General features: G+C 38.5%; 1 long non-coding RNA gene across 1 annotated transcript in view; it reads left to right on the top strand.

The window, feature by feature from the left end:
- Positions 1-10,844: 10,844 nt before the first annotated feature.
- LOC105474049 (uncharacterized) overlaps positions 10,845-27,073 on the top strand; it is a 68,017-nt gene continuing 51,788 nt past the window's right edge. Inside the window, exons 1-2 of the long non-coding RNA XR_011608551.1 lie at positions 10,845-10,933; positions 23,298-23,545. This is a non-coding gene — a long non-coding RNA (uncharacterized lncRNA). The remainder of the gene's footprint in view (positions 10,934-23,297; positions 23,546-27,073) is intronic.

Here is a 27,073-nt window from a genome sequence, read left to right as displayed (position 1 = left end):
TTGTGGTGAAAGAAGAGAGTATAGCTTTATTCTTTTGCACATAGGGATCTAGTTTTCCCAGCAACATTCATTGAAGTGACTGCCTAATGAGTGTTCTTGGTGTCTCTGTCAAAAATAAGTTGGTTGCAAATAAATGGATTAATTTCTGGGTTCTTTATTCTGTTCCATCAATTTGCATACATGCTTTTCATTGGTACCATGCTGTTTGGCTAATATAGGTTTATAGTATATTTTGAAGACTGGTAGTGAAATGTGTCTAGTTTTGTTCTTTCTGTTTAGGAGTTATCTATTTGGTTTCTCGTGGCTCCATATAAATTTTGGAATTTTAAAAATATGTGTAAAATATGTCATTGGCTTTTTGATAATGATTGCATTGAATCTGTAGGTTGCTGTGGTTAGTATGCTCATTTTAATAATATTACTTACTCAAGTCCACGAACATGGAATGTCTTCTCATTTTTTTGTGGGTTTTCTTCAGTTTCTTTCATCAGTGTTTTATATTTTATATTTGTATCATAGATATATTTCTTCACCTTCGTCAAAGTTACTCCTAGGCATTTTTACAGCGGTTATATGTTGAATTGTTTGCCTATTTTTTTTAGCTAGTTCATTGTTTATGTATAGAAAAGCTGCTGATTTTTGTATGTTGATTTGTATCCTGAGACTTTACTGAATTTGTTTATCAGTTCTAAGTTTTTTTTTTCTCTCTCTCTCTCTCTGTGTGTGTGTGTGTGTGTGTGTGTGTGTGTGTGTGTGTGTTAGAGCTTTTAGGTTTTTCTATATATAAGGTAATGTCATCTGCAAACACAGATAATTTTACTTTCTCTTGTCTAACTTGAATGCCCTTTATTTCTTTCTTTTGCCTAATTGCTCTGGCTAGAATCTCCAGTGCTGTGTTGAACAAGAGAGGTGACAATGGGCATCTTTGTTTTGTTCCAGTTCTTAGAGGAAAAGCTTTCAGGTTTTTCTTTCTTTTTTCTATTTAGTATGATGTTAGCTGTGGATTCATCATGTATGGCCTGCCCTCATTGTGTTGAGTCACTTTCTTTCTAAACCCAAATTATTGAGAGTATTTATCAAGGAGAAAGTTTGAATTTTATCAAATGCCTTTCTGCATCTATTGAAATGATCATACGGTTTTTGTTCTTCATTTTGTGGATGTGATGTATCACAGTTTTTGTGCCCTTCTATAACTGGTATCAGGATTACGCTGACCTTTCAGAACGTGTTTGGCAAAATTCCCTCACATTCAAATGTTTGTAGTAGTTTCAGAAGAATTTGTAGTAATTATTTTTTAAAAGTTTGGTAGAATTTAGTGGTGAAGCCATCTGCTACTCAACTTTAATTTTTTGGAAAGCTTGTTTTTTCTTTTATTACTATTTCAACCTTGTTACTACTAATTGGTCTGTTCAGAATTTCTGTTTCTTCTTGGTTCAATATTGGTAGTTTGTATGTGTCCAGGAAGTTATCTATTGTTCTCTTGGTTTTCAAATTTATTGGCATGTAGTAATTTATAACAGTCTTTAATAATCCATTGTAGTTCTGTGGTATCAGTTGTAACGTCTTCTTTTTTATATCTGATTTTATTTGTTTGAGCCTTATCTATTGTTTTCTTAATTAGTTTAGCTAATAGTTTTTGGATTTTGTTTATCTTTACAAAGCTAACTTTTTGTTTTGATAATCTTTTCTAATATTTTTAATCTCAATTTTGTTAATGTGGGCTCTGATCCTCATTATTTCTTCAGTTCTAATTTGGAATTTTTTTTTTCTTCACTTTGTATTTTAAGTTCAGGAGTACATGTGCAGTATGTACAGGTTTGTTACACAGGTAAACGTGTGCCATGGTTGTTTGCTGAACAGATCATTCCATTACATAGGTATTAAGCCCAGCATGCATTAGCTGTTCTTCCTGATGTATATCCTCCTCATAACTGCAACCCAATCCCCACATGGCAACAGATCACAATGTTAGTTGTTCCCCACAATGTGTCCATGTGTTTTCATCATTCAATTCTCACTTATAATTAAGAACATGTGGTATATGGTTTTCTATTCCTGTGTTAGATTGCTGAGGATAATGGCTTCCAATTCCATCTATGTCCCTGCAAAGAACATGATCTCATTCTTTATTATGACTGCATAGTCATGGTGTATATGTACCACCTTTTTTATATCCAGTCTATCTTTGATGGGTCTTTAGGTTGATTCCTTGTCTTTGATATTGTGAATAGTTGTGTGCATGTATCTTTATAATAGAATAACTTACATTACTTTGGGTGTATACCTAGCAATGGGGTTGCTGGATCAAATGGTGTTTCTGACTTTGGGTCTTTAAGAAATTGCCACACTGCCTTCCACAATGGTTGAACTAATTGATATTCCCACCAGCAGTGTAAAAGCATTCCATTTTCTATGCAAGCTCACCAGCATCTGTGGTTTCTTGACTTTAATAATAGCATTCTGACTGGTATAATATGGTATCTCATTGTGGTTTTGATTTGCACATCTCTGATGATCAGCGATGTTGAGCTTTTAAAAATATTTTTGTTGGCTGCATGTATGTTTTCTTTTGAAAAGTGTCTGTTCATGTTCATTGTTCACTTTTTAATTCAGTTGTTTGTTTCTTTTTCTGGAAAATTTGTTTAAGTTTGTTTTAGGCTCTGGATATTAGACATTTTTCAGATGGATAGATTGCAAAAGTTTTCTCCCGTTCTCTAGGCTCCCTGTTTTCTCTGATGATAGTTGATTTTGCCGTGCAGAAGCTCTTTAGTTTAATCAGATCATATTTGTCAATTTTTGCTTCTGTTGCAATTGCTTTTGGTGTTTTTGTTAGGAAAAAATTTGTTTGTGCCTATGTCCTTAATGGTATTGCCTGGATTTTCTTCTAGGGTTTTTACAGTTTGAGATTTTACATTTAAGTCTTTAATCCATGTTGAGTTAATTTTTGTATACGGTGTAAGAAAGCAGTCCAGTTTTAATCTTCTGCATATGGCTAGCCAGTTACTTTGGAACCATTTATTGAAAAGGAAGTCCTTTCCCTATTGTTTGTTTTTGTCAGATATGTCAAAGATCAGATGGTTGTAGATGCACGGTCTTATTTCTGAGTTCTCAATTCTGTTCTGTTGGTATATGTGCCTGTTCTTGTACCAGTACCAGGCTGTTTTGGTTACTGTAGCCTTGTAGTATAATTTGAAGTCAGGTAGTGTGATGCCTCCAGCATTGTTCTTTTGCTTAGAATTTTCTTAGCTATTCTGGCTATTTTTTGGCTTTATGTAAGTTTTAAAATAGTTATTTCTAATTCTTTGAAGAATGCAAAAAATATAAATTATAGTTTAATGGGAATAGCATAGAATCTGTAAATTACTTTGGGCAGTATGGTCATTTTCACAATATTGATTCTTCCTATTCATGATCATGGAATGTTTTTCCATTTGTTGTGTCCCCTCTGATGTCTTTGAGCAGTGATTTGTATCTCTCATTGAAGAGGGCTTTCACTTCCATTATTAACTGATTCCTAAGTATTTTATTCTTTTGTATAAATTGTGAATGTGAGTTCAGTCATAATTTGGCTCTCTGCTTGTCTGTTTTGGTGTATGGGAATCCTAGTGATTTTGCATATTGATTTTGTATCCTGGACTTTGCTGAACATGCTTAGCAGCTTAAGAAGTTTTTGGGCTGAGACAATGGAACTTTCTGGATGTAGAATCATGACATCTGCAAACAAAGATAATTTGATTCCCTCTCTTCATATCCAAATAGGTTTTATTTCTTTCTCTTGCCTGATTTCCCTAGCCAGAACTTCTAATACTACGTTGAATAGGAGTGATGAGAAAGGACATCCTTGTTTTGTGCTAGTTCTCAAGAAGAATGCTTCCAACTTTTGCCCATTCAGAATTATATTGATTGTGGGTTTGTCATATACAGGGCTTATTATTTTGGAGTATGTTTCTTCAATAACTACTTTATTGAGAGATTTTAACATGAAGTGATGTTGAATTTTATCAAAGGCCGTTTCTGCCTCTATTGTCATAATCATGTGGTTTTTGTCTTTAGTTCTGTTTATGTAATGAATCACACGTATGGATTTGTGTATGTTGAATCAACCTTTCATTCCAGGGATAAAGCCAACTTAATCATGTTGGATAAGCTTTTTATTGTGCTGCTGGATTCAGTTTGCCACTATTTTATTGAGGACTTTTCCATCGATGTTTTTCAAGGATATTAACTTAATATTTCATATTTTTATTGTATGTCTGCCAGGTTTTGCTATCAAGATGAAGCTGGCCTGATAGAATGAGTTAGGAAGGAGTTCTTTCTTTTCAAATATTTGGAACAGTTTCAGTAGAAATGATGCCAGGTCTTTTTTGTACCTCATGTAGAATTCAGTTGTGAATCAATCTGGTCCTGGGCTTTTTGGGGTTGGTAGGATATTATTACTGTTTCAGTGTCAGAACTTGTTATTGGTCTATACAGGTGTTCAATTTCTCCCTGGTTCAGTCTTGAGAACGTCTATGGGTACAAAATGTATACATTTCTTTTAGATTTTCTAGTTTATGTGCATAGAGGTTTCCATAGTGTTCTCTGATGGTTGTCTGTATTTCTGTGAGGTCAATGGTGATATCCCCTTATCATTTCTGATTGTGTTTATTTGACTTTTTTCTCTTCTTATTTATGAGCCTAGCTAGTGGTATATCCTACTTTTTTTTTTTTTTCCAAAAATGTTGTTCCTGGATTTGTTGATTTTTTGAAGGCTTTTTTTGTATCCCTGACTTCTTCAGTTCAGCTCTGATCAACTTTGGGGTTCATTTGCTCTTGATTTTCTAGTTCTTTTAATAGAAATGTTAAGTTGCTAATGAGATCTTTCTAGCTTTTTGATGTGGGCATTTAGTGCTATACATTCAGTTGCAGCCCAGAGATTCTGGTATGTTGTCTCTTTGTTCTCATTATTTTCAAAGAATTTCTTGATTTCTGCCTTAATTTCATTAGTTACCCAGGAGTCATGCAGGAGCAGGTTGTTCAATTTCAATGTAGTTGTGTGGTTTTGAGTAAGTTTCTTAATCTTGGGTTCTAATTTGATTGTGCTGTAGTCTGAGAGACTGTTGTAATTTCAGTTCTTTTGCATTGGCTGAAGAGTGTTTTACTTCTGATTATATGGCCAATTTTAGAGTAAGTGCCATGTGGCAATGAGAAAAATGTATATTCTATTGTTTTGGGATGGAGAGTTCTGTAGATACCTATTAGACCTTCTTGATCCAGAGCTAAGTTCAAGTCCTGCATATCCTTGTTAATTTTCTGTCTCATTTATTTGTCTAATATTGTCAGTAGGGTGTTAAAATCTTCCAATATTATTGTGTGGGATTCTAAGTCTCTTTGTAGGTCTCTAAGAACTTGCTTTACTAATCTGGGTGCTCCTTTATTGGGTGCATATATATTTAGGATAGTTAGCTTTTCTTGTTGAATTGAACACTTTACCATTATGTAATGTCCTTCTTTGTATTTTTGATGTTTGTTGGTTTAGTTTGTTTTGTAAAGCTAGTATTTAAACCCCTGTTTTTTTCTCTTTTTCTGCTTTCCATTTGCTGGATAAATTTTTTTCTGTCCCTTTATTTTGAACTTGTACACCTTTGCAAATGATCTGTGTCTTTTGAAGACAGCATACCAATGAGTCTTGGCTCTTTATCCAGCTTGTTATTCTATGTCTTTTTATTGAGGAATTTAGCCTATTTACATTTAAAGTTAGTATTGGTATGTGTTAATTTGATCCCATCATCATGATGCAAGATGAATATTTTGCAGACTTGTTCATATAATTGCTTCATAGTGTCATTTGTCTGCATACTCCAGGGTGTCTTTGTCGTTGCTGATAATGGTTTTTCCTTTCCATATTTAGTGCTTCTTTCAGGAGCTCTTGCAGGTCAGGCCTGGTAGTGACAGATTCCCTCAGCATTTGCTTGTCTGAAAATAATCTTCATTTATGAAGCTTAGCTTGACAGGAATAAAATTCTGGGTTGGAAATTTTTTTCTTTAAGAAAGTTGAATATTGGCCCCAATCTCTTCTAGCTTGTAGGGTTTCCACTGAGAGGTCCATTGTTAGTCTGATGGACTTCCCTTTGAAGGTGACTTAACCTTTCTTTTGGGCTGCCCTTAACATTTTTTCTTTCATTTTGACCTAGGAAAATCTGATGATTATGTGTCTTGGGTTTGAGCTGCTCATGGAGTATCTTACTGGAGTTCTCTATTTTTCCTGGATTTGAATGTTGGCCTGTCTTGCTAGGTTAATGAAGTTCTTCTGGATGATATCCTGAAGTATGTTTTCCAACTTAGTTTTGTTCTTCCCATCTTTTCAGGCACTCTTAATTAATTGTAGGTTTGGTCTCATTACACAGTCCCATATTTCTCAGAGGTTTTGTTCATTCTTTTTTATGCTTTTCTCTATTCTTGTCTGTCTTATTTCAGAAAGATAGTCTTTAAGCTTTGCGATTCTTTCTTCCACTTGGTCTGTCCTGCTATTGACATTTGTGATTGCATTATGAAGTTCTCAATTTGTGTTTTTCAGCTCCATCAGGTTGGTTATGTTTCTGTCTAAACTGGCTATTCTGGCTATCAGCTCCTGTATTCGATTATGGTTATTAGCTTCTTTGCATTGGATTACAGTACGATCCTATAGCTCAATGAGGTTTGTTATTACACACCTTCTGAAGCCTACTTCTGTTACTTTAGCCATCTCAGCCTCAACCTTGTTCTTTGCCCTTGCTGGAGAGGTGTTGCAGTCATTTGAAGGATATGAGGCACTCTGGAATTTTCAGTTTTCAGTATTTTTGCACTTATTCTTTCTCATCTTTGTGGACTTATCTACCTTCAATCTTTGAGGTCGCTGACCTTTGAATGGGGTTTTGTGGGTTTTGTTTTTTTTTTTTGATGTTGATATTTTAAGTTTGTTTTTCTTTTAACAGGCCACTCTTCCATAAGGCTGCTGAAGTTTGCTTGGGGCCTGGTCCAGACCCTAGTTGCTTCAGTATTTCTCATACCTGGAGGTATCACCAGTAAAGGCTATAAAACAGCAAAGATGTCATCCGGCTTTTTCCTCTGGAAGCTGTGTCCCAGCGGCATACTGACCTGTTGCTGGCCCAAACGCCCCTGTACGAGTTGACTAGAACCCCTATTGAGAGGCCTCACACAGTCAAGGACCTGCTTAAAGAAGTAGTCTGGCTGCTTTTTGGTAGAGCAGGTGTGCTTCATTGAGGGGAACCCTTTCCTGTCTGGACCATTTATATTCTCCAAAGCTGGCAGGTTGGAACAACTGAGTCAACTGAACAGAAGACATGGTGGCTGTCCCTTCCCCTGGGAACTTCATCCCAGGGAGAGATTAGACCTCTATCCTACAACTCCTGCTGGAGTAGCTGAAGCCCCATAGGGAAGTCCCACACAATGAGGAGGAATGGATTGGGGTCTCACTAAAAAAGTAGTCTGGCAACAATCTGGCAAGGCAGCTGGCTGTGTTGTGGTGGACCTCCACAGGGAGGTACCACCCAGTAAGTAGAAATGGATAGGGGTCCCGCTTAAAGAAGCCATCTGGCTATGATCTGGTAAGGCAGCTGTACTGCATTGTCGGGATCCTTTCTTGTCTGGATCATTTGTAGTCTCCAAAGCCGGCAGGCTGGAATGGCTGAGTCTATCAAACTGCAGAGATAGATGGTGGCTGCCCTTTTCCCAAGAAACTCAGACCCCTCTCAGGCAGATTCCAGCCTGTTGTCATTGGCTGGCTGAAATTCCAAGCCAATGGGTCTTAACATGTGAGTTGCCATGGAAGTGAGGCCCACAGGAAAATGCTGCTTAGCTCCCTAGAGTCAGCCTCCTTTCTAGGGATATGAATGGATGGATTTCCTGCCTTGCTGGGGATTGCTGGGCTGGAGTATGTAAAACTCCTGGGTCTCTGTGTGTGCCTGAGCAGCTGCTCTGCCGAGACTCTACACAGCTGTGTGTATCAGACCCAAGGGCCACCCTGGTGGTGTGGGTTCATAAGGGTATTTCCTGATCTGCTGATTTCAGAGATCCATGGGAGAAGCATGGTTTCCCAGCAAGGATCACACAATCATACACTACTTCCCTTGGCTGGCGGTGGGTGTTCCTTTGGCTTTGTGCCACTCCCTGGGTAGGCCATCGCTGCCCCTTCCCCCAACTTTTCTTCATTCTCCATTGGTAAAGTTGTTTGTCTAGTCAATTCCAATGCGAGAACCTGTATGTTAGTTGAAGGTGCTGAATTCATTTGCCCCTTTTCATGCTTCCCCATTAGTGCAGCTGCTTCTAATTGACCATCTTGGATCATTCCAGTTTGTTCTTACTTTTCTAGCTCCTGAAGGGAAATTGTTAGGTTCCTTATTTGAAATCTTTTAACTTTTCTGATGTAGGCATTTATTGCTGTAAATTTGTCTCCTAATACTATATTTGCTGTAGTTTATAGATTTTGGTATGCTGTATTTCTATTTTCATTTGTTTCAAGGAATTTTAACATTTCTGAATTTTTTTCTTCACTTACTGGTCATTCATGAGCATGTTGTTTAATTTCTATGTATTTTCATACTTTCAAATGTTTCTTTTTAAATTAACTGTTTAGTTTTATTCTATTGTGTTCAGATAAAATATTACATATAATTTATTTCTTATTCAAATTTTAGTTTAGATTCAATTAGTATGTGTATAGGTGTATTACCTGGGTATATTACATAATGCTGAGGTTTGAAGTATGAATGACTTCATTACCTAGATACTGAGCACACTAACCAGTAGTTGTTCAATGTTTGACCCCTTCCCTTCATCCCCCCATAATAGTTCCCAGTTACTATTGTTGCCATCTTTATATTTATGAATACCCAAAATTTAGCTCCCACTTATTAGTGAGAACATGTGGTATTTGATTTTCTTTTCTTTTTTTAATAACTGAAGTATGTTGTATTTAATTTTAGTAACAACAACAGCAACTTTAAAATGTTGACAGATATCTCTAGAAATCATACATCTTATAAAAAATGAAACTATATGGAGGCAAAACTTCCCAGGAGTGTTGTTGTTTATATTTTATAGCCTGAAGAATGACAAATACTTGAAGATATTTTTAAATCTAATAATAAATTCTGAGAAATAAAAGCGAACAAACAGACTTCTTTTTCTTAACTTAATAGGGTTGAAATACTTCCTAAATAATTAGGTATTTGGTTTTCTTTTCTTGTGTTATTTAGTTTGGATGATGGCATCCAACCACATTTATGTTGCCGCAAAAGACATGATTTTATTATGTTTATGGCTGCCTAGTATTCAATGTTGTATATATGCCACATTTTCTTTATCCAATTCATCATTGATGGGCACCAAGCTCGATTCCATTTTCTTGGTATTATGAATAGTGCTGCAATGAAAATGTGAGTGCAAGTGTGTGTTTGGTAGAGTGATTTGTTTTCTTTTTTCTGTATATCTAGTAAAGGGAGTGCTGTGTTAAATGGTAGTTCTGTTTTAAGTTATTTGAAAAATCTCCAAACTTATTTCCACAGTGGCTGAACTAATTTACATTTCCACCAACAGCATATAAGTGTCCATTATTCTCTGCAGTCTTTCCAGCATCTGTTGTGTTTTGACTTTTTAGTAATACCCATTCTGACTGGTGTGAGATGGTATCTATTTGCAGTTTTGATTTGCATTTCTCTGATGATTAATAATAGGCAGCATTTTTTCACATTTCATGGCCACTTGTATGTCTTCTTTTGAGATGTATCTGTTCATTTCTTTTGCCCATTTTGAATGTAATTATTTGGTTTCTGCTTATCCAATTATTTAAGTTCCTTGTAGATTTCTTAGACCTTTGTTGGATGCATAGTTTGTAAATATTTTCACCCATTCTTTATGTTGTATGTTTACTCTGTTGATTGTTTCTTTTGCTGTGCAGAAGCTCCTCAGTTTAATTAGGTCTTACCTGTCAATTTTTTGTTTTTGTTGCAATTGATTTTGAAGACTAATGCATAAATTCTTTCCCAAGGCCCATGCCCAAAATGATGCTTTCCAAGTTTTATTATAGGATACTTATAGTTTGAGATTTTACATTTAAATATTTAATTCATCTTGAGTTAATTTTTGGATATGGCAAAAGGTATAAGTCCAATTCCATTCTTCTGCATTTGGCTGGCCAGCTCTCTCAGTATCCTGTAATTAATAGGATGTCTTTCATCATTGCTTATTTTTGTCAACTTTGTCAAAGATTAGATAAGTTTAGGTGTGAGGCTTTATTTCTGGGTTCTGTATGCTTTTACATTAATCTATGTGTCTGTTTTTTGTAAGAGTACCATGTTGTTTTAATTACTGTAGCCTTATGTTATAATTTGAAGTCAGATACTGGGATGCTTCTGGCTTTATTATTTTTACTTAGGCTAGCTTTGGCTATTTAGGTCTTTTTGGTTCCATATAAATTTTAGAATAGATTTTTCTAGTTTTGTGAATACTGACATTGGTAGTTTGATAGAAATAGCTTTAGATTTGTAGATTGCTCTGGGCTTCTACAGAACAATATTAATTCTTTCAGTTCGTAAACGTTTAAAGTTTTTCCATTGCTTTTGTCATATATAATTCCTTTTAGCACTGTTTTGTAGTTCTTGAGATCTTTCTCATTAGGTTAGCTGTATTCTTAGCTATTTTATTTTTGGGTGCGACTATTGTAAATGTGATTGTGTTCTTTATTTGGCTCTCAGCTTGAATGGCTGACTTTGTAAGTGCCTTGATTCAAAATGATGTCCTGCTGTCAGTCCTGTGTCTGGGAAAATGTTGACAACTTTTCCCTGTGTGTTCCCCTCACAGTGTCTCCAAACCTTACCCCATGTTAAATACAGAGTTTAGAAGAAACAAAGTGCTCTCTCTCTCAGCTTGGGTTGGTCAGATTCCTTGTGGAAAGGTAAGTTACAGGGGGAGGCTCTCTATCTCTCTAATGTACTGGGAATTCACTCGCATTTATCAGTCAGATAGCATCATGGGGGTTTGTGCTGACATTCTCCTCCCTGGGATCTGGGGTACCCTTCACCATTCTAGTTGATTCCTATTTAGCTTCTCGAATTAAAGCTCACAGAATTTATCTTTATGTATTATCTAGCTACTTCCACGTGGCTGAGGCACACTAAACATTTCTAGTCTGCCATCTTGGGAAAACAAAACAAACCAAATCAATTTAAATTTTTTTTCAAAACCATGTATTGTGTCCCAATATATGATTAGTCCTGAAGGATAGAATATGTTCTGTTGGAAAAAAATATGTATTCTACAGTGTTGGATTAAATATTCTGTCCATAGGCCGGGAGCAGTGGCTCACACCTGTAATCCCAGCACTTTGGGAGGCCAAGGCGGGTGGATCACCTGAGGTCGGGAGTTCAAGACCAGCCTGACCAACATGGAGAAACCCCGTCTCTACTAAAAATATAAAATTAGCTGGGCCTGGTGGCACATGTCTGTAATCCCAGCTACTAGGGAGGCTGAGGCAGAATTGCTTGAACCTGGGAGGCGGAGGTTGCCGTGAGCCGAGATCGTGCCATTGCACTCTAGCCTGGGCAACAAGAGTGAAACTCTGCCTCAAAAAAAAAAAAAAAAAAAAAAAAAAAAAAATTCTGTCCATGTCTGATAAGTCCTTTTGATCTGTTGTTCAGTTTAAATAATGTTTCTTTGTTGATTTTTTATCTAAATGATTTGTCCACTGCTGAGAATAGAGTGTTGACGTCCCCAGTGATTTTTGCATTGGGGTTTATATCTCCTTTTAGATTTAGTATTAGTTATATATTGAGTGTTCCAGTCTTGAGTGTATATATGTTTATAATTGTTATATCATTTTGCTGAAATAATCCCTTTGTCAATATATAATGATCTATTTTTTTTATAGACAGCCTTAAAGTCTATATTATTTGCTATAAGTATAGCTATTTTTGTTCACTTTTGCTTTTTGTTTGCATGGAACGTCTGTTTTTATAGGCATCATGTAGTTGGTTGTTCCTTTTTACCATTAGACCAGTCTATATATTTTAATTGAGGAATTAAATCAGTTTAAATTCAATGCTTTATTGGTGTGTGAGGACATACTCCTGTCGTGTTGTTGATTGTTTTCTGTTTTGTTTGTATTGCTTTTTTTTTCACTTTCTCTTTTAATGTTTATTTTTAAAGTTTTGTGGTTTTCTGTAGTAATTTCTGATTCTTTTATCTTTCTCTTTTCTGTGTCAGATCAAGATTTATCATTTTGCAGGTTTTCATTATCATAGTTATCATCTTTTCACTTCCAAATCCAGTGCTCCATTGAGCATCTTGTAAGGCCAGAATAGTGGTCATAAATCTTCATTTTCGTCTGCTTGGGAAAATATATTTATCCTTCACTTCTAAAGGATAGCATTGTTGGTTACGGAACTCTTAGACGACAAACTTATTGTCTTTTGCTTTTTGTTTTTTCACTCTCTAACTGGAATGTTTTATTCCATTCTGTCCTGGTACGGAAGATTTCTGCTGAGAAATGTGCTCTTAATCTATGGACATTTCGTTATATTTGACTTGACATTTTTCTTTTGCTGTGTTTAGAATTCTTTCTTTGTCTCTATTTTTGAGCATGTGACTGTAATGTGCTTTAGACAGAATGTGTTTGTGTTGAATCTATTCAAAAGCTTCAAACTTTTTGGATCTGGATGTCCATCTTTCTCCCAAAACTTGGTACTTTATTTAGCTATTATTATTATTAATTTGTATACTTCTTCCCTTCTTGAATACCCATAATGTGAATATTTGTTCAATTGATGGTGTTCCATAAATCCTATAGCCTTCCTTTCTTCCTTCCTTCTTTCCTTCCTTCCTCGCCTCCCTCCCTCCCTTCCTTCCTTCCCTCCTTCCCTCTTTTTCTCTCTCTTTTCATTCTTTCTTTCCTTCTTTCTTTCTTTTTTTTCTCAATTTTCTTCATCTTCCTGAATTTCTTCAAAAGAACTGTCTTCAAGTTCAGAGATATTTTCCTTTTCTTGGATTAGCCTGTTAGAAGTTCTCAATTGTATTTTTTATTTAATTCATTATTGTTTCAGTTCTAAGATTTCTATTTGGTTATTTTCATAATAGCTTTCTTTTGAATTTCTCATTCTAATTGTTAAATGTTTTTCTGACTTTATTGAATTATCTATGCATATTGTCTTACATCTCACTGAGTATTTGAGATTATTATTTTGTGTTCTTTTTTGGTATTGTATGTATTTCCTTATACTTCAGGTATGTTACTGAATACCTATTTTGTTTATTTGGATGTGTCATGTTTCCTTTATTTTTTCTGTTTATTTTATCCCTATGTTGATTTCTATGCCTCTGGTAGAAAAGTTGACACAGCTAATTTTATAGAGTAGGTTTCATAGGGAAAGACTTGTTCCTATAGATTAGTCTTGGGGTGTCAATTGGGTAGGGAGCCTTGGCTGTGGTTCGAGGAGGACACAGTAGTAGAATATTTATGCATTTTATTTAGCCATAATTTATGCTAGTAATATTTTGAGTGTCTCAGTAACCTAGGTTGTAAGCGATTGTAGTGGCAATAGCATGACATTACTGAGTGTGAACTTCCTGGGCTGTTTCTCAGGTTGAGCACACATGTATGCACAAGTTGTGTTGGCCTATTTGGGCTCTGGCTTGCTAGGTTTAGGGCCAGAGCTGTTACTCTTGCTGGGGACATGGATACAGGTGCTTGGCCCACCACGGTTGGTACCACCAGGCTGTTTCTCAGGTCCTGGGTGTAACTACTTGACTGCTGGTCTGATCTGGGGAATACCTACCAGGAGTGATCTCCTGGATGTTTCCCAGACCCCAGGTATGGGCATGGGGCTGCTAGATAGGCCAGAGGCATGGGCATGTAGCTTCTTCGCTGGCCTGGAGGTGTGTCAGCTGCTTGGGAGTTTGGGAGCCTCTTTTGTTCTGTGGAAAGTATATAGTGGTTTGGCTGGCTCAAGGGCAGCTCTGACCTTCTCTGGTCTGTCAGACAGTTTCTCCAGCTGGAAATGTGAGTGTCAGGGGTTGGTTTTCTTGCTGTGCAGGACCTCGCAGCCAGTCCTGAGCCCAGGAACAGAGCGACCAGGGTTGTGGCTTTGTAACCACTCATATGGGAGTGATGGAATACATACAGATTCCCAGGGCTAGAGAGCTGCAATGACTACCAGCCCCCAGAGAAGGGACATTCCAGGAGTGGCTTAGTTCTCAGGATGCCACCATGCTGCAGCATCTTGAGTAACAGGGGTTGTGTTGTTGGGGAGTGAACATCTTGTGCTCATGGTCCAGAGAAAAGCATCTGTGTGAATTCCTGGCAGTTTCCCAAACTAAGCTTGGGGTTAGTGACAACTGGGATTCTTATGCAGTAAGGACTTTAGGTGTTTTCAGGGGCAATGGGGATGGCTGGAGTTCTTTTGCTAACCTTTCTCCTGCAAGAAGAAGTTTTTCTTTACTTCAGGCAAATCCAAGTAGGAAAGAGAGAGTGGCAAAGGTAGGGTAACTTCACGGTGCCTTCCTGGAATTCCTTAGCAAAACAGGCATCTCTCTATTCCCTCATTACACTCCAGCACTCTCCCTGTGATACTCCAGTTGAAGCTTGGCTGTTATTTTTTGCCTTGTTGCTTTCTTGTAGAAGAAATGAACTTAAGGCTCCTTTAATCACCCATCCTGTTGATGTCACTCTTTAATCTTTTCTTATTTAATTAATGTTTTAAATATATTCTGTATAATACCATTGTTTTAGTCCATTTTCACACAGCTGTAAAGACATTGAGACTGGGTAATTTGGGAAGAAAAAAGGTTTAAATGACTCATATATCTGCATGGCTGTGGGGGCCTCAGGAATCTTACAATCATGGTGGAAGGTGAAGAGGTAGCAAGGTGCATCTTCCCACAGTGGCAGGAGAGAGACAGACGGGGGAGGGCGGGAAATGCCAGATACTTAATCAAACAACCAGATATTGTGAGAACTCTAGCACTAAAACAGCAAGGGGGATGTCTGCCCCAACAATTCAATCACCTTCCACCAGTTAACTTCTCCAACATATGAGAATTACAATTTGACAAGAGATTTGGGTAAAGACACAAAGCAAAACCATGTTATTCTGTCCCTGGCCCCTTACAAATCTCATGACATTCTCACATTTCAAAAACAATCATCCCTTCCCTACAATCCTCCAAAGTCTTAACTCATTCCAGCATTAAGTGAAAAGTCCAAGTCCAAAGTTTTATCTGAGACAAGGCAAATCCCTTCTACCTAGGAGCTTGTAAAATAAAAAAAAAAAGTTAGTTACTTTCAAGATACAATGGGGATACAGGCATTCGGTAAATGCTTCCATTCCAGACGGGATAAATTGTTCAGAACAAGGGGGCTACAGGCAGGCCTGATGCAAGTCTTTTTTTTTTTTTTTTTTTTTTTGAGACGGAGTCTAGCTCTGACACCCAGGCTGGAGTACAGTGGCCGGATCTCAGTTCACTGCAAGCTCCGCCTCCCGGGTTTACGCCATTCTCCTGCCTCAGCCTCCCCAGTAGCTGGGAGTACAGGCGCTCGCCACCTCGCCTGGCTAGTTTTTTGTACTTTTTAGTAGAGACGGGGTTTCACCGTGTTAGCCAGGATGGTCTCGATCTCTGACCTCGTGATCCGCCCGTCTCGGCCTCCCAAAGTGCTGGGATTACAGGCTTGAGCCACCGCGCCCGGCCTGCCTGATGCAAGTCTTAAAGCCAGCATGGCAGCCATTAAATCTTAAGCTCCAAAATTTCCCTTGACTCCATATCTCACATCCAGACTACACTGACACCAGGTGTGGGCTCCCAAGTCCTTGGGAAGCTCTGTACCTATGGCTCTTCAGGGTACAGCCCCCATGGCTGCTTTCATCAGCTAACATTGAATGCCTACTGCTTTTCCAGGTGCATGGTGCAAGCTGTTAGTGGATGTAACATTCTGGGGTCTAGAGGATGGTGACCTTCTTCTCAGAGCTCCACTAGGCAGTGCCTCAGTGGGGACTCTGTGTGGGGTTTCCAACCCCACATTTACCCTCTGCATCACCCTAGTAGAGGTTCTTCATGAGGGCTCTGCTTCTGCAGCAGACTTTTGCCTGGATATCCAGGCATTCCCATAAATCGTCTGAAATCTAGGCAAAGGTTTTCAAACCTCAACTCTTGTCTTCTGTATACCCACAGGCCCAAGGCCATATGGAAGCCACCAGTGCTTGGGGCTGGCATCTTCTGAAGAAATGGCCCAAGCTGTCAAGCTGTACCTTGCCCCTTTCTGCTATGCCTGAAAAAGCTAGAGTGGCTGGGACACAGGGTTCCATGCCTAAGGCTGCACAGAGCAGCAGGGTACTGAGCTCTGTCCATGAAATCGTTTTTATTTTTTTCTCTTAGGTGTGTCCAGGCATGTGATGAGAGGGGCTGCCACAAAGATCTCTGAAATTGCTCTGGATACATTTTCCTTATTGTCTTAGCTATTACCATTAGGCTCCTGGTTACTTATGCAAATTTCTGCAGCTAGCTTACATTTCTCTCCAGAAAATGGGTTTTTTCTTTTCTACCACATGATCAGGCTGCAAATTTTCCAAACTTTTATGCTATTTTTCACTTTTAAACATAAGTTCCAACTTTAAATCATCTATTTGTGAATGTATGTGACTGTATGCTTTTAGAAAAAGCCAGGCTACCTCTTGAGTGCTTTGCTGCTTATAAATTTCTTGTGGGAGATACCCTAACTCATCTCTCTCAAGTTCAAAGTTCCACAGATCTCTAGGGTGGGAGCAAAATCCTGCCAATAGCTTTGCTAAAGCATAGCAAGTTTCACCTTTATTCTGGTTTCCAAAAAGTTCCTCATCACCGTCTGAGACCAGTCAGCCTGAATTTCATTTTCCATATCACTATCAGCATTTTGACCAAAGACATTCAACAAGTCTCTAGGAAGTTCCAAACTTTCTCCCATCTTCCTCTCTTCTTGTTATCTCTCTAAACTGTTCCAACACCTGCTGGTTACCCGGTTCCAAAGTCCGTTTCACATTCTCACATGTCTTTATAGCAATGCCCCACTACCTCGGTACCAATTTTCTGTGTCAGTCCATTTGCAAACAGCTATAACTACACACCTGAGGCTGAGTAATTTACGAAGAAAAGAAGTTTCATTAAGTCATGATTCCAAATGTTTGGGGAGGCCTCAGGAGTTTTATAATCATAGTGGAAGGCAAAGTGGAGCTAAGTCTTCCCATGGTGGCATAAGAGAGAGGGAGAGAAGGGGGAAACACCAGGCACTTATCAATCAGATCTTGTGAGAACTCTATCAAAGAACAGCAAGGAGGAAGTCTACCCCCATGACTCAATCACCTCCCACCACATCACTCACCCAACATGTGGGGATTACATGAGATTTGGGTGGGGACACAGGGCCAAACCATATCAGCCACCTTGCCTAATTTAAATCTGAAAACTCATATCAGGAATTATGCTTTTTAAATAATCATTTTTTCCTAACTACTTGCAATGATAACATTTATTTAATATTTACCATGGTAGACAATCTATTAATCATTTTATGTACTTCACTTATTTAATTCTTACAATGTCCCTAGCCAGTTTTTGAGACTTCACGTTCCACAGAGACTGCTTGATTTTAAAGTTGAGCTCTTTGGCTTATAAACTGTAAAACTGGAAAAGACACTTGGCCTCTCTCAATGTCAGTTTTGAAATCTAATCACAGGTTGTTGTGAGACTAAGGTGAATTAATAAAAGTAATTTACATAAATAGTGCATGGGATATTATCATTATTTATTAAATATGAGGTAACATTATTTTAAAATAAAAAACAGTACTGTTATTATCTCTAAGTTGAATTATTATGATAGATTCAATGCATACATTGTTTTCTTTTGGAGTTTAGATTATTGTTCAGCAAATAATCACAAGAAATAAACCTCAGCCTCATGTAGATAATTCCATACGAACTTTCTCCTGCTCTATCCCTTCTCTATGGACAAAGTATGCTTCCACACACCATTGATGTTAGCTTTTTCTCATGTGATGTGATTTGGCTAATACAATACAGTCTGAAATGATCTGGTGCTAGTTGCAAGCTTATGCTTCTAGTAACATCACTTGTCTACTCCTCCCTCTGGGAGTTTCTGGTCTCCACCATCGTACATGCCCCCAGACAGCTAATACCCTACATACAGGCCCTGGGAATGTCAGATGTGGAGTCAATATGATCTGAAAATGAGGGAAAAAGAGCTATTCCAGCTGACACATAAATCTATTAGTGAAGAATAAAAACTGTTTGTCACTGAGGTTATGGGTGTGTATGCCTTTTTATATTGGTAAGACTGGCCAATACACTCTTATTCTCCGGTAAACTCTTCCACATATTAATCAAAGTAGTTATTTAAAGACACAATTCTAAAATATTATGTTCCCTGTTCAGCACCTCTTAATGGAATTCATTTAAACTTAAATTCAAATAAAATTCAAATAAATTCAAATAAAATTATTTGTTACAGTTTAAGAGAATTTTACCTACTTCTTGGATATCATAGTTTTCTTTGTTTTTTTTTTTTTTTTTTTTTTTTTTTTTTTGTGACGGAGTCTCGCTCTGTCGCCCAGGCTGGAGTGCAGTGGCCAGATCTCAGCTCACTGCAAGCTCCGCCTCCCGGGTTCCCACCATTCTCCTGCCTTAGCCTCCCGAGTAGCTGGGACCACAGGCGCCGCCACCTCGCCCGGCTAATTTTTTGTGTTTTTAGTAGAGACGGGGTTTCGCCGTGTTAGCCAGGATGGTCTCGATCTCCTGACCTTGTGATCCGCCCGTCTCGGCCTCCCAAAGTGCTGGGATTACAGGCTTGAGCCACCGCGCCCGGCCGATATCATAGTTTTCTATACACAAACCAGTTAGGCATCTTTTTTTTATGCCAAGTTGTTTTCCTTCTTAGGGCCTTCTTAAATGTCCTTTTCTCAAATTTTCCCTTACTGAAAAGATATTCCTCACATTACTTTCCATGATCCTTACACTTCAGTTCTTGACTCAAAAGTCATCTCCCCAGAAATGCATTTCTGATACTTACCTAAGTAAGTAGAATCACACTGTCAGTGTCTGTCTTAACACTTATTGCAATTTTGGTTATATATTTATTAATTTATCTGTTGGTTATCTGTCTCTTCTACTAGAATCTAAGTTTCGTGAGGTCAGCAATAGAGTTTGACTTATTAATTATTGATTAATCAGAACCTAGCACCATGCCAAATGCTTCTAAGTATTTACAACTTCTGTTAGATAAATTAATTTTATTATGGAAGTTGAGATATAGATGATGATTAAAGGCATTTTTTAAGATTATGTAACTAATAAAGTACAGAGCTAAGACTCTTAGTCAAATATATCTATTTTCTTTTAAGATTCAAGTATGTGGAGAAAATTTCAAAAAATATATTGTCCATAATAGATCTAGCCTTGGCTCAATTACAGTTTTGGTAACTCATACCAAATATTGAATAACTGATCATTAATTTATCCTACACTAAATATTTTGACAATTAAGTAGTGCCTAATTATATGGGTTGCACTTACACTCTTTAGAATAATGGTTTTTGATTCTACATATATACTTAAGAAATACCTATTATTAAAAATTCACAACCTACATATATAGGTTCAATTTTTTTTAAACATACACTCAACATTTTCTATTGTATATTTTTATATACTTTGGTAAGCATCTCTGACAAATATTTTACAATATCTAAATTTTAATTATTTACAACTATTTTATATTTGCACTAAGTTTGTATTTTATACTAAGTTTTATTAAATTCATATATCATTTAGAATAGGGTAGATTGTTCTACATTAAGCAGCAACCTTAAAATATTAAAGGACTAATACAGCAAATGCTTATTTTCTGCCATATATATGTCATTGGTTGCCTTAGGCCCTGTTCCACATCATTTTTACTGCAGGATCCAAGCTAAATCAATAGCCTCTTTCTGGAACTTTGATGTGGTGAAAGTTCCTAGAATGTGGTGAAACACGAGCTGTCTTTTAGATCAAATCCTTAGGGTACATGTTACTTTTGCTACTGTTTCATTGGGAAAAGCAAGTCATTTTATGAAGTTGGAAGTCATTGGGATAAATACAAATAATTTTTCCTGAGGGAGTGGCCCTGAATGTACAATAAAAATACATCTATTATAGAGAGTTGAAAGCCTGAGTGTCATGACCAACTCAGCATTCCACTGAGGCTATATGATCAAACAGCCAACTGTTTATCATGATTGCAGAATATGGGCAAACTTGCTTCTGTGCTGGCTGCCAGAAGGTTTGCTGAGGGCAATCACTCCCTGGCACCATGCTCCTTGAGGTTATCTACTGGAACATCTGGAGACTACTTCTCAGAGAATGCAGTCATGCAGGGCTGCACTGAGTCAGGCAGCTGACCACAACCACCCCCTTCTCCCTATGTTCTTTACTCAATAAATATGAAGGGCTATAGAAGCTCAGGGCCCTTGTTCACTAGAAGCAAGGAGTCCCCGACCCCTTACTCCAAATATCCTCTTTTGTCTTTGTCTTTATTCCCACGTTCATCTTCCTTTGTTCAGTCTACCAAGGCCCATGGCAATCTATGATGCTTTACTGACTCATTTCCCTGGCATGAATTTTTATACAATTGTTAGGCTTTCAAAAAATGACTTCTCTGACATTAGCAGTTACATTTTCTCTTTTCAGAAAGCCTATTTCCCTTCCTCTATGATAATTATGAAATCTCAACTGACCATGTGTAGTTTTGAGTAGAACCTGATGACTGTAGGTAAAGTATTTCCTAGATAATTTTTGAAATAAAGTGGTGTCTGAAATCTGAGAATACGCCTGAAGTTTTGATGGAGTAAAAGAAAGTAAGTATTTTTCTTACTAAAATCATTTGGGGGCAGATAAACATAGAATATATTTGAATATTTTATTATATTTATCCAAAACTTTAAAGTTACCTTGAAATGTCTTAAGTGTAGCTGAGAGCCATTAAGGTACAAAATTTCATGATCTTTTTTTGGACTCAGTATACAAGGGAAAATAATAATTTAAAAAAAGCCTCTCTTTCCCTGAAGTTGAATTAACATTCTTTTTTTCTTTTTTTTTTTTAGACAGGGTCTCACTCCATTGCCCAGGTTGGAGGGCTGTGGTGTGATCATGTCTCACTGTCTCACTGCAGCCTTGACTGCTTGGATTCAAGTGATCTTACTGCTTCAGCCTCCTGAGTACCTGGGACCACCAGCATGTACCACAATGTGCAACTAATTTTTAAATTTTGTTTAGAATGGGATCTCACTTTGTTGCCCAGGCTGGTCTCAACCTCCTGAGCTTAAGTGATCCTTCCACCTCGCTTCCTAAAGTGCTGGGATTATAGGTACAAGCCAAACCACCTGGCTGAATTAACATTCTTAATGCTTTGGAAAAGTAAGGCAGTTACACTCAAACAAAAATAAAATTTATGGTAAGCCATCATACTTGGTAATATGATTTGGATTTGTATCCCCACCCAAATCTCATGTCGAATTGTAAACTACAGTGTTGGAGCAGGGGCCTTGTAGAGGTTACTGAAGCATGAAGCAGACATCCTCCTTGCTGTTCACCTGATAATGAGAAAATTCTCATGAAATCTGGTTGTTTAAAATCATGGAGCACTTCCACCTTTGCTCTATTCTTTCTCCAGACATGTAAGACATGACTGCTTTCCCTTCACTTTCTGCCAAATTATAAGTTTCCTGAGGTCTCCCTAGTCATGCTTCTGTATAGCCTGGGGAACTATGAGTCAATTAAACCTCTTTTATTTATAAATTGCCCAGTTTCAGGTAGTTCTTTATAGCAACACAAGAATGGACTAATGCGCTTGTCCATCTTTTTTTGTATGAGGATAAAATATTATTTAAAAAATTACACTTTGGTTCATCAGATTTTAAAAAGAGGGACAAATTGTAATACTTATGGATTCCTTACTGTATACAGAGCTCTGTGCTATTATATATGTAATCTTTAATGTAATCTTTAATATAGATTTTAATCATCATTTTACTAAACAAATGAAGACTAAAACATTGGAATGAATTTTCCTAAAACACATGGCTGGTAAAGGATATTATGAATATAAACTCATACAGTTTTAACTGGGAAGCTATAGTTTTCATTTGCATCATTCAATTAACCTTCTATTTCCACTATTAAAGATGGTATCAATATGTATTGGAAACATGAAACTGGGATGGTACTTTGGGAATTATATCATCCCTATTTTTAATTGTTTGTGAGTCTAGAATAGTTATCATCAATTCTTCAATCCAAATAATTGTTTTTGCACCTTTGCAAAGTAACTTGATTAATCTGTTAAGTGAAAGTTTGATAGAAATGTGCACAATGTTGAAACCACAAAATGTGTAATTGATCTCCAAAAACAGTGATGTTAAATGATAATTCCTGGACTTGTGTTTAGGTCTTTGATGCAAATCTGAGTATGGAAAAAATGAATTGAGGATAGGGTATACAAATTCCCCAGAATTCACTAAAAAATTATCTAGTCATTAAGAGCATTTTCAGACGTCACACTGATCTGATTATAACTCCCAGTCCTGCCATCTAGCAGTTACACAACCATGGAAAGTTATATGACCTCTTTGAAACTTTTTCTCTTTGGAAAATGAGAATAGTAGAAACATTTTCTTCAAATACCTGTTCTGAAAATTAAATAAGATAATGCTCTTAAGGTGCTCATAAATAGTATATGGCAAAGTTTACTGTTTCAATAAATAATAAAAGAAAATCTACTTGTTTATCTCATATAATGCCTATATCTGGCCAGGCACAGTGGCTCACACCTGTAATCCTAGGACTCTGGGAGGATGAGGAGGGAGGATCACAAGGTCAGGAGTTTGAGACCAGCCTGATCAACACGGTGAAACCTGGTGTCTACTAAAAATACAAAAATTAGCCAGGCGTGGTCACACGCCTGTAATCGCAGCTACTTGGGAGGTTGAGGCAGAGAATCACTTGAAACCAGGGGGCAGAGGTTGCAGTGAACTGAGATTGTGCCACTGCACTCCAGCCTGGGTGACACAGCAAGACTCCATCTCAAAAAAAAAAAAAAAAAAAAGAAAGTGACTATATTTACCATCCCTAAATCTGAGACTTTATTAGAAATGCAATTAAGAAATAAGGTGTTCACTGCTAGAACTCTAGCTCTAATAAATTTAAAATAATCTCTAAGTACTAATGTTTTATACTGATTCTTAGGTGACCAGTAGGATATTAGAAACCATGGCCAAAAAATAGAAGATGACTGACTAGAAGAAGCTAGTGTGGGCTGCTCTCATGGAGAGAAGAAGTTTCATATAAATACTACATCTTCAACTGAAACATCCAGGAGGAGACATTGAGATTCTTCCAGAAAACAAATTTGGCCCACAGGGAATGGAGAGGGACAAGACAGATGATGCAGGAGTGGCACCGAGCCATAGGAGGCTCCCTTTCCCTGGGGATTGGTGAGTGAGTAAGATACACAATGGATGCATACTTATTCTATAGATTTTACAACCCTGGGATCATTCTCCGATGAGCCCATTCCACAAAGACCTTCAGACTGACATGCTGTATTAGTCCATTTTCATGCTGCTGATAAAGACATACCTGAGACTGGGAAGAAAAAAGGTTTAACGGGCTTACAGTTCCACATGGCTGGGGAGGCCTCCAAATCATGGCAGAAGGCAGGGAGGAGCAAGTCACTACTCAGGTGGATAGGAGCAGGAAAAGAGAGAGCTTGCGCAGGGAAACTCCCATATTTAAAGCCATCAGATCTCATGAGGTTTATTCACTATCAAGAGAACAGCATGGGAAAGACCCACCCCCTTGATTCCATCACCTCCAATCAGGTTTCTCCCACAAAATGTGGGAATTGTGGGTGTTACAATGCAAAATGATATTTGGGTGGGGACACAGTGAAACCATATTATTCCACCCCTGACCCCTCCCAAATCTCATGTCATCACATTTCAAAACCAATTATGCCTTCCCAACAATCCCCCAAAGTCCTAAGTCATTTCAGCATTAACTCAAACGTCCAAGTTCAAAGTCTCATCCGAGACAAGGCAAGTCCCTTCTGCCTATGAGCCTGTAAAATCAGAAGCAACTTAGTTAATTCCAAGATATAATGGAAGTACAGGCATTGGGTAAATACAGCCATTCCAAATGGGAGAAATTGGCCAAAACAAAGAGGCTACAGGCAGGCAAGTCCAAAATCCAGTGGGGCAGTAAAGTCTTAAATCTCCAAAATAATCTCCTTTGACTCCATGTCTCACATCCAGGTAATGCTGATGTAAGGAGTGGGTTCCAATGGTTTGGGGTAGCTCTTCCCCTGTGGCTTTGCAGGGTACAGCTTTCATCCTGGCTGGTGATGAGTGTCTGTGGCTTCTCCAGGCATATGGTGCAAACTGTCAGTGGACCTACCATTCTTGGGTCTTGGGGATGATAACCCTCTTCTCACAACTCCACCAGGTGGTGCCCTGGTAGGAATTCTGTGTGAGGTCTCTGACCCTACATTTCCCTCTTGCATTGCCCTATCAGAGGTTCTCCATGAGAGCCCCAGCAGAGGGACACTGGGCCCAGCCCATTAAACTACATATTCTTCGTAGGCCTGTGGGCCTGTGATGGGAGAGGCTGCCTTGAAGATGAAGACCCCTGACCTGCCCTGGAGATATTTTCCCCATTGTCTTGGGGATTAGCATTGGGCTCCTTGCTACTTATGCAAATTTCTACAAATGGCTTTAATTTCTCCTCAGAAAAATGGGATTTTTTTTTCTATTGCTTTGCCATGCTGCAAATTTGCCAAACTTTTATGCTCTGCTTCCATTATAAAACTGAATGCCTTTAACAGCACCCAAGTCGCTTCTTGAATGCTTTGCTGCTTAGAAATTTATTCTGCTAGATACCCTAAATCATCTGTCTCAAGTTCAAAGTTCCACAAATCTCTAGGATAGGGGCAAATGCTGCCAGTCTCTTTGCTAAAACATAACAAGAGTCACCTTTGCTCCAGTTCCCAACAGGTTCCTTATCTCCATCTGAGACCACATCAGCATAGATTTTGTTGTCCATATTATTATCAGCATTTTGGCCAGAGCCATTCAACAAGTGTCTAGGGAGTTCCAAATTTTCCCAATTTTTTTTTGTCTTCTTTTGAGCCCTCCAAACTCTCCCAACCTCTGCCTGTTACCTAGTTCCAAAGTCGTTTCCACATTTTTGGGTATCTATTCATCAGCACCCTACTCCTGATACCAATTTACTGTATTAGTTCATTTTCATGCTTCTGAAAAAGACATACTTGAGACTGGGCAGTTTACAAAAGAAAAAGCTTTAATGGACTTACAGTTCCACTTGACTGAGAGGCCTAACAGTCATGGCAGAAGGCAAGGAGGATCAAGTCACATCTTACATGGATGGCAGCAGGCAAAGAGAATGGTTGTGCAGGGAAACTTCCATTTTTAAAACCATCAGATCTCATGAGGCTTATTCACTCTCAGGAGAACAGCACAAGAAAGACCCACCCCCATAATTTAGTTACCTACCACTGGGTTCCACCCATGAAACATGGGAATTGTGGGAGTTATATTTCAAGATGAGATTTGGGTGGGGACACAGCCAAACCATATCACGTACACAGCTCTCTTCTCAGGTACACATGAAGTCCTGAAGGACTTGAATCCCCTGCATCCCTAATATTAGTGGCAGTAACTCTAGCACATGAGAAAGTTAGGCTCCCTTACACACCCCTAGGAAAAGGGGTGAATCCAGGGACCCAGCAGCAATGGTCTGCAGGCCTTGCTTCCACTGCACATTGCAGGATAAGGCCCATTGGTTTGGGAATTCAACCACCCCCTACCAGGGTTTTCAGTGGGTATTAGCTCTGTACCTTTCTGTGATGGATCTCCCACAGAGGGTGAGGGCCACCACCTTTGCTAAATCACAGCTTTAGCCTTTGCTACCTTTAGGCACTGGAGATTCCGAAGCGATTGCAAATAGGTGCAGACACCCAGCACAGTATTTAAAAACCCCACAAAAAAGCAGCTAGATTGTTTCCTACATGAGTCCCCAATCCCATTTCTCCTTGCTGGATGGACTTCCTGACCTGGGACTCCAGCTATTCTGACAGGGTAACCTTGCCACAGCTCCACACCTTCCTGGGACAGAGCTCCCAGGAAGCTCTTTGTTGTTTCACAACCTTCATTCTTCCTGCCTTCAGGCTCTGGAGAGTCCAAGGTGACTAGGGTGTGGCACAGAACTTCAGCATAGTGCAGTCACTCTATGAACAAATGGCCAGATTGTTATTTACATGGGTTCCTGATCCTGTTTCTCTTCACTGTGTGAGATCTCTCGAACTAAAACTCCAGCCATCCTCCCCCCACACCCCTGGCTCAGGACCGCAGAACAGCTACCCCACCCACAGATAAGCACACCCATTGGCAGTGGCTCTGAGTTTCCCTAGAAATAGGCTCCCAGAGGCAACTGAAAGTCCCTCTGCCACTACCACAGCATGGTTTTACCCGTGTTGCTCTTGGTCTGGGGAACAAAGAGCCCAAGGGTTTCACCCAAGCTTACAAGTCACCACAGCCACCATACAGGATCCCAAACTCTCTTCCCTGTGAGCCCTCGACCCCCTCTTCACAACAAGCAGAGCACCCAGCTCAGGCTAGTAGTGCTGCCTCCCAACACTCTGGTTGAACACTCCCAGTAACAGCAGCTCTGTGTTTCTCAGAGGTGGAGACCCCAGGGTATATTAGTTACTTCTCACACTGCTATTAAAAACGTACTCAGGACTGGATAATTTTTAAAGGAAAGAGGCTTAATGAGCTCACTGTTCCACATGACTGGGGAGGCCTCACAATCATGGCAGAAGGCAAAGAAGGAGAAAGACACATCTTACATGGTGGTAGAAGAGAGAGCATGTGCATGGGAACTCCTCTTTATAAAACCATCAGATCTTGAGTTACTTATTCACTATTATGAGAATGTCATGGGAA

Source organism: Macaca nemestrina, chromosome 10 (genome assembly GCF_043159975.1).
Source record: "Macaca nemestrina isolate mMacNem1 chromosome 10, mMacNem.hap1, whole genome shotgun sequence".
Taxonomy (NCBI): domain Eukaryota; kingdom Metazoa; phylum Chordata; class Mammalia; order Primates; family Cercopithecidae; genus Macaca; species Macaca nemestrina.
This window is presented reverse-complemented; position numbering and strand designations above follow the sequence as displayed.